Source organism: Tuber melanosporum (assembly GCF_000151645.1).
Source record: "Tuber melanosporum whole genome shotgun sequence assembly, scaffold_41, strain Mel28".
In the NCBI taxonomy this organism is placed as follows: domain Eukaryota; kingdom Fungi; phylum Ascomycota; class Pezizomycetes; order Pezizales; family Tuberaceae; genus Tuber; species Tuber melanosporum.
The window spans coordinates 5,579-12,547 of record NW_003299086.1 but is presented as its reverse complement, the minus strand read 5'-3'; positions in this window follow the sequence as shown (position 1 = coordinate 12,547).

The window sequence follows — 6,969 nt, the reverse complement described above, 5'->3', positions numbered from 1 at the left end:
CAAGGCTACGTGCGTGCTTTGGTTTCACTCGTCGCCACATGCTAACAAACCATAAAACAAAACCAATAACCGAGTACCCATACCGGTTACATTCCCCAAAACAAAACAATTGTTTAAACAAATAAAACCTAATAATCATCAAAAGCGGATTCTGAGAAACTCATGGCTTCAGTTTCTGCAAGAAACTCTTCATCATAAGTATCACACCAGGGGCAAGAGGAAATCTTAAGAAAACACTTAGACTCAAAGAAATGTAAATCACAGTAGTCACGAATACCAGATTCGCATTGTACATCAACTCAAGCGTGATCGCAATCAGGACAGTAATCTATCTAGAGGATTTCGAAGTAGTCTTCAAGTTGGATAACATCGCGGTTCAACAACAGTCCAACAATCTGTTGTCGCAGCCTCACATTGAGCTCCACATAGTTTGACATTGTTATGGTATTTGGATGGTAATTGGTAACTAGATACAGTTGTCGAGAGCCTGCTCCATAGCTTGATTCTCCTCATCGCTGCTTTCGAATTCCGACTCAAAGTATGGTGCCCAAAATCCATCTCTAGCTTCGAGTTCTGCATGCCATCGCTCAGTTTCTGGCATCGTGGGTGTCCAGCACATGGTGATGTAGTTGATCGTTAGGGGAAGGGATCCATTTGGCATATTGTCTTTCCACCATCCGTTCACCATATCTATAGCGTGCTCTAGTCCTTCCAGTGGTTTCCAAGTGTTTTCGCTCGTTAGATATCCTTTCCATTTGACCAGGAACTGATTATTTCCATGCCAAAGGGGGTGGTCTCTGATATCTTCAACTTCCCATTCATCTTTCGTGTCAATGACGATAGGTGCAGGTCATGAGTGGGTTCTTCCAGGGAACTTGGCGTCGTCATTTGGGTGGAATTGTTTGACAGCAGAGGCATGGAAGACCGCAGTATCGCAGCGGTACATGCGTCCATCGATCTGGACTGTGTAGTTTTCTGTATGCTCATCAAAAGATAAGACTTTGAAGGGTCCTCGCCACCGGGATTGCAATTTCTTGCTGCGTCCGACATTGGTAATGAACATGTTACCATGTACCATGAGCATATCACCTGGTGGGATGGGGACATGTTTGCGTCGTCGTTTCTGAGCAGTAGTGGTGCTTCGGAATTGGGCAGCTTTAACAGCTTGGAAGGCATCGTTCCAGATTGCTTGATGGCGGTTTAGATGGTCATCAGAGGCAGGAACTGAGGAGTTCTTAAATAGTGTTGTAGGTAGGAGGGAGTATTGACAGCCAAAGACTGCCTTGTATGGTGACATTCCCAAAGTATCTGAAAATCGGGCATTGATATATGCGGCCAGTTCAACTAGAGCTGGTTCCCAGTTGGTTTGTCGTTCATTGATCATGTTCCTAATTCCTGTCTTAACCTCGCGGATTTTTCGTTCTGCTTGGCCATTAGTCGCATGGTGTCCAGGGGCAGCCATAATGTGGTTTATTCTGAAGGAGGTCAAGGTTTGCTTCCAGAATCTAGCAGTAAAGCGGGGATCAGCGTCACTGACAATAGATAAGGGGTACCCATGGGGGGTAAACAGGTATTGTTGGAGGTTATTCCAGGTGTCTTTGGAGGAATCGGTAACTTTCATTAGTATGAGCCATGTATATCCAGAAAATCGATCTACAGCTACCAAGATAGTGTCATATCCGGCGGACTTGTTGAATGGTCCTGCAAAATCGATGGCATATGATTCGAATATTTCACAAGGTAGTTGGAGAGTCTGTGCTTTTCCTTAAGGTCGTTGTGTTCGCTCCTTGTTAGCCTGGCAGAGTTCACATTGTTTGACGAAATCGTGGAAGTCCTTGCGCATCTCAGGCCAGTAAACAAATTCTGAGGCATATTGGAGGTTGTGGTCTGCACTGTGGTGTCCTTTGTTGTGAATCTCGGAGATGACATATTCTCTAATAGTCATTCCATTGAACATATGGCCTTTTGGGATGTATAGGCAATGTTCACCGTAATGGGTACTGGTATAGACCATTCCGTTGGATATGTTGTAGGGGGCGAGGTCTCCATGCCTGGAGCTATCCATGGCTTTGATGTAAATTGGATCATGGCGATATCCTGCTATCATTTGGCTTCGGAAAGATGAAGTTAATTCTTCTGTAGTTGATCTAACATCTTGTTCATCCTCAATCAGGGATCCTCTTGTTAGTTCGATAGGGGCATACTCCTCCTCGAAGGTTTCATAGAGTTGTCGGCGATGCTTGGGAATAGTAGGGGGTATGACCGAGACAATGGTTTCATTGTTGTATACTCATAAGAGTCCACCATATAGTGGTCGTGAATCGATTATGGGAGGAGGAGAGGGTGGCGGGTCTGACTGTGGGGGGTGTAAATAGGATATTACTTCCACGTAAGCTGCTGCTTGTTCGAGTTCTTCGAGACCTTGGTATCGTGTTGGAACAGGATTAAGGGTATGAGGCGGTTGGGTCGATTCATCTTCATCGATCATCTCTTTTGCTCCTTCAGTGGTGTCGAAGCGAGTATTTTTGAAATCATCAGTAGGCATATAGTACGGTCGCTGGTATCTGTTGCCGAACTTAATATCAGTCTGGTGAAAGGGGCAGGTGTCGTGATAACAGTGGGACCAGTGGAGTCTGCTTTGTTCAAGCTCATGAGGAGGGGTGCTGCGGAGTGTGCAATTGTCTTTCCATTCTTCATCAATGTCCTTTCCTCGTTCCGTTCTGGCAGCGCTGTACATGGTGTAAGAGAAAGGATTGAAGGGAGTGGCAGAGCTGGCAGTAGCTATCAATGGTTCTTGTTCATAGGAGGTGTCATCAGGGCTGTCTTCGCTTTGTCTTGTGTGGTCATGAATAAGAGGAGGATCTGCGAGGTCTTGATTCTCATATAGGCAGGAGAGAGCATCAGCTAAATGGTTCGTTCTTCTAGGGGTATAGATGATTTTTGCATCATATTTGCTGATTTCGCCTATCCATCTTGTTCTTCTCCTTCCCGGTATTCTTTCTGTTTTTAGATTAGTGAGAGGTTGGTGGTCGGTAACAATAGTGAAGGTATTGCCCATCAGGAATTGGTTGAAAGCGGCAAGAGCATCAATCACAGCAAGGGCTTCCTTGTCTGTTGTTCCATAGTTCATCTGTGAGTTAGTGAACTTCCTGCTGTGTAATGCCGCTGGTCTTGCCGTTTCATGGGAGGCCCCTTGCCCAACCCATACCCCAACTTCAACATCCGATGCATCAGTAATTAGCCATATCGGTTCTGGTTTACTATAGTCGATAGGTTGAATAATGTTGGCGTTTTTAATCAACTCCTTGATGTTGGTAAAGGCTTGGTCATGAGTGTAGGTCTAGATAAATTCTGCATTGCCGGTAAGGTCTGTGAGCGGCGCTGTTACAGTGGCGTGGTGTGGTAGGAACTGGGAAATATAGTTGACTAGTCCTAAGAATCGCATGAGTTCTTTTTGATTCCGGGGTGTTGTTCATTCCGTTAAACAGGCTATTTTTCCAGGGGCTGCATGTATTCCTTCATCATCTATAACATGTCCTAGGATATCAAGTTTATCGGCAAACAGAATTGATTTGTTTCTGCTAGCATAGAATTTAGCTTCCTTTAGTTTGGTACAAACCAAACCTATATGGTAGGCGTGTTCTATTTCGGTGTTTGAGAAGATGAGGATATCATCAATGTAGACCCAAATAAAATGGTGGAGGTATTCGCTCAGGAGGTTTTCCATAATTCGCATAAAGGTGGCGGGCGCATTCATATCACCTTGTAACATAACTCGGCTAATAAAACTTCTAAAGAGTGTTTTGAAACTGTTGTAGCGTTCGCTTTCTGGATCTAACCTTGTTTGGAAGTAGGCATCGCTTAGGTCAATCTTACTTCGGAATCTAGCCCGTCCAACTACATTTAGGATCTGGGTCTGGTTTGGTATAGCGGAGCTGTCCATAACCGTGTTTTCGTTCCGTAGCTTGAGGTCAACCAAGGGGCGGATTCTTTTGCCATCTGCTTTGGGTTGAACAAACATAGGAGCGGCACCTGGGGCTTCTGCTGTGTAGATGACTCCTTTTCTTTGTTGTTGGTTGATCCAATCACACAGTGGACCTTTGTATGCGTCAGGAATTGAGTAGGTGGGTTGGTTCTTGAGATTAGAGGGGTCTCGGAGGCGAATGTGGTGGTTCACCTCTCTCATAGGCGGTAGTTCTTCGGGTATTTGATTAGGGAAAACATCAGAGTAATCATCCAATAGTCGTTGGGCAGTTACTTCACAGACTGCGGCTTGGTACTCTCCACTTGTTGGCTTGCATGAGACTCTGACCTTCTGGTCTGGGAAATCGATGGTTGATTCCCCACACCTGATTATAGCTTTGTGGCGGTTCAGGAATGGCATACCTATTAGGGCATCGTATTTGGCTAAATTTCCAACCAGCATTTCCTGGGGGGGTAGGACTGCAGAACCAAGTCGAATAGTTGCACTACAGGTTTTATGGCTTGTGGATCGTGATCCCTTTACTGCTATATTGACTGGTATGGGTTGGTTAATGTCTCGAGTTGGGAGTCCATGGACAGAGACAAAGGCATTACTGATCATATCTCTTCCGATTGCGCCAGTGTCGAATAGGACTCGAGCCCTTTTGCCATTGATCAGGATAGTACCTTCCAGGGCGGTGTGTGCTTTGAATGTAGCCAGAGGTCGAACACTGTTGCATTCTACATCGATATATCTAATATGGATCTCTTCATATTCGCTGGATTGGGTATTATTGCTTTCAACATTGTTGGCCGATACCTCTTGCTTAATTGCCTTTCCTTTCCCTTTCTTTGTAGGACAGTTTTTTGCCATGTGTTCTGTTTTTCCACATTCAAAACATTCTCCTTTCTGCCGTCTTGATTCTTTAGAGTATTTTGTTTTCTTCTTGAAAACCCGTGGGGTATCGTCTTCAGAGTTGCTGGAGGCTTTGTGCCATAGCTGGCTGTTCCTATTAGAGGATGTCTGTGTTTTGTAGGCCTTGGTCTCATGGAGAATGGCGTCCTTTCGTTCTGCTCTTGCAATTATTACTGCAATATCATCGCTATCTTCCTCGAGTGGTTCTACTTCTCGCCGGAGGGTAGGGTGCATAGTGTCGTAGAATCGTCGCTTCAGGATGTAATTGGAGATACTTCCTCTCTCCATTCGGTCCTTGTACATCATCAGGTCCGTAGCCACATCGGTGATCTGCTTGACATGCGTTCCGTTAACTTGCTGGAGCTGGTTCAATTTGTTGTATAGGAGGTCGTTGGTTATAGAGGATTGGAATCGTCCTTTCAGGTAATCGAGAACTGTAGTTCCTCTTAATCTTACATTCCCGCCGTATTCCTTATAGCATTGGTGGTATGCGTCAGTTGCCTTCCCTTTGCAAAATGATCCAATGATAAGTCCGGTTGTAGGGTTTTCCACATCTTTTCCTTGTAAGAGTAGGAAGTGTGAGAGTTCCGTCGCCTATCGGTCAAAAGCTTCAGGTTTGAGGTCTTTTCCTTCTCCTGTAAACTTCGCAGGGAGGTGGAGTTTAAACTTAGGGGGTTCAAATGCTGTGGGAACCTCCTCTTCTTTAGGCCTAGCTCGAGATTTTCCTCCTCCAGAAGGCCCTCCTCCTGTGCTAGCCATGTCTGATTCGCTGCTGGCTTCGGGATTGATTGGAGGTTCAAAGGAAGGCTTCTTTACTGGAGTAGAAGGGAATTCTCCTGGAGGTTGTGTATCTTCCATGTTTGCAGGATTGCCCGGCACTTTAGCAGAGCGCCGAGGTGGTTTCTTTCTTGTAAGGTCTTGCCGTAGGATTTGCTTCCCACTCCTGGTCGTTAAAGACTCTATCTTGGGTTTGAGATGAAGCCGAATGTGCTGTGATTCTGCCGCTTCTCTCCGCTAGCATTCTGGTGGATATCGATAGGTTGATCAGGCCTAAATCTAGGGACAGGTTCTTAACCACTTGCTGAGGTTAAAAAAATGTAATGTGTTCACAAGGTGCTAATCACGTTATCGGTAAAGGATACGATAGTTGGCAGGTGGCCTGCTCTTCCGGAGAGGAGGCGAGAGCTGAGAACTAAAGGAGGCTTCGAGGGTGTACTGAGAAACAAGGAAGTAACCGTTCAACCAAGTATATTGAAATACTGTCTGTTGAAGTCTGCCTTTTCTACCGTAGAAACAGGCAGTCTTTAAATACAGAAATCTGTTCATGTCTAGCATGAACGAAACTAATCAAAGGTATCAATCAATACACTTTGGTAAAACTCCTTAAGTATCAAAGCGATACTTAAAACAAAACATAAAACAAAACCAAGTATCAAACGATACTTAAAATAAACCAAGTATCAAACGATACTTAAAACAAATCATAAAACAAAACCAAGTATCAAACGATACTTAAAACAAACCAAGTATCAAACGATACTTAAAACAAACCATAAAACAAAACCAATAACTGAGTACCCGTACCGGTTACACACATGGCTTGGATCTATCTGGAAATATCTCGTTATGGATTCTTTGCACACAGTATGCTGATGTAATCCTAGGATCTGACTATCATCCCACACCTATATGCCCTCTCTGACCACACTTCTCATACCATATAATTGTTTCTACTGCCTGCTCCTGCCCTCCTTGCTATGGCCATTGTGCCGGAATGGTAGTAGAAAGACCCTTATCCTATAAAGATGGTGGTGGGAGCTGGGGTATAGGTGTCAGATGATTTATGTTTTTTTTTTCTTCAAGGCAGCTTACAGAACGAAATCTCTCTGGTCCTAATCTGCACTCTTTATATTAGTACCGCTAGTATTTCTTTGGGCTCTGCACATCCTCTCTGCTACTAGTTTTCAATTTTCAGTTTACTTATCTTATAGTATATAATTGTGATTCTTATATAATCTTTATTAGTATACTAGTAGCCGAGCGTCCTGACTCCCCCAGGGTTCGAGTAGCCGTCTGACGGTCATCGTCTG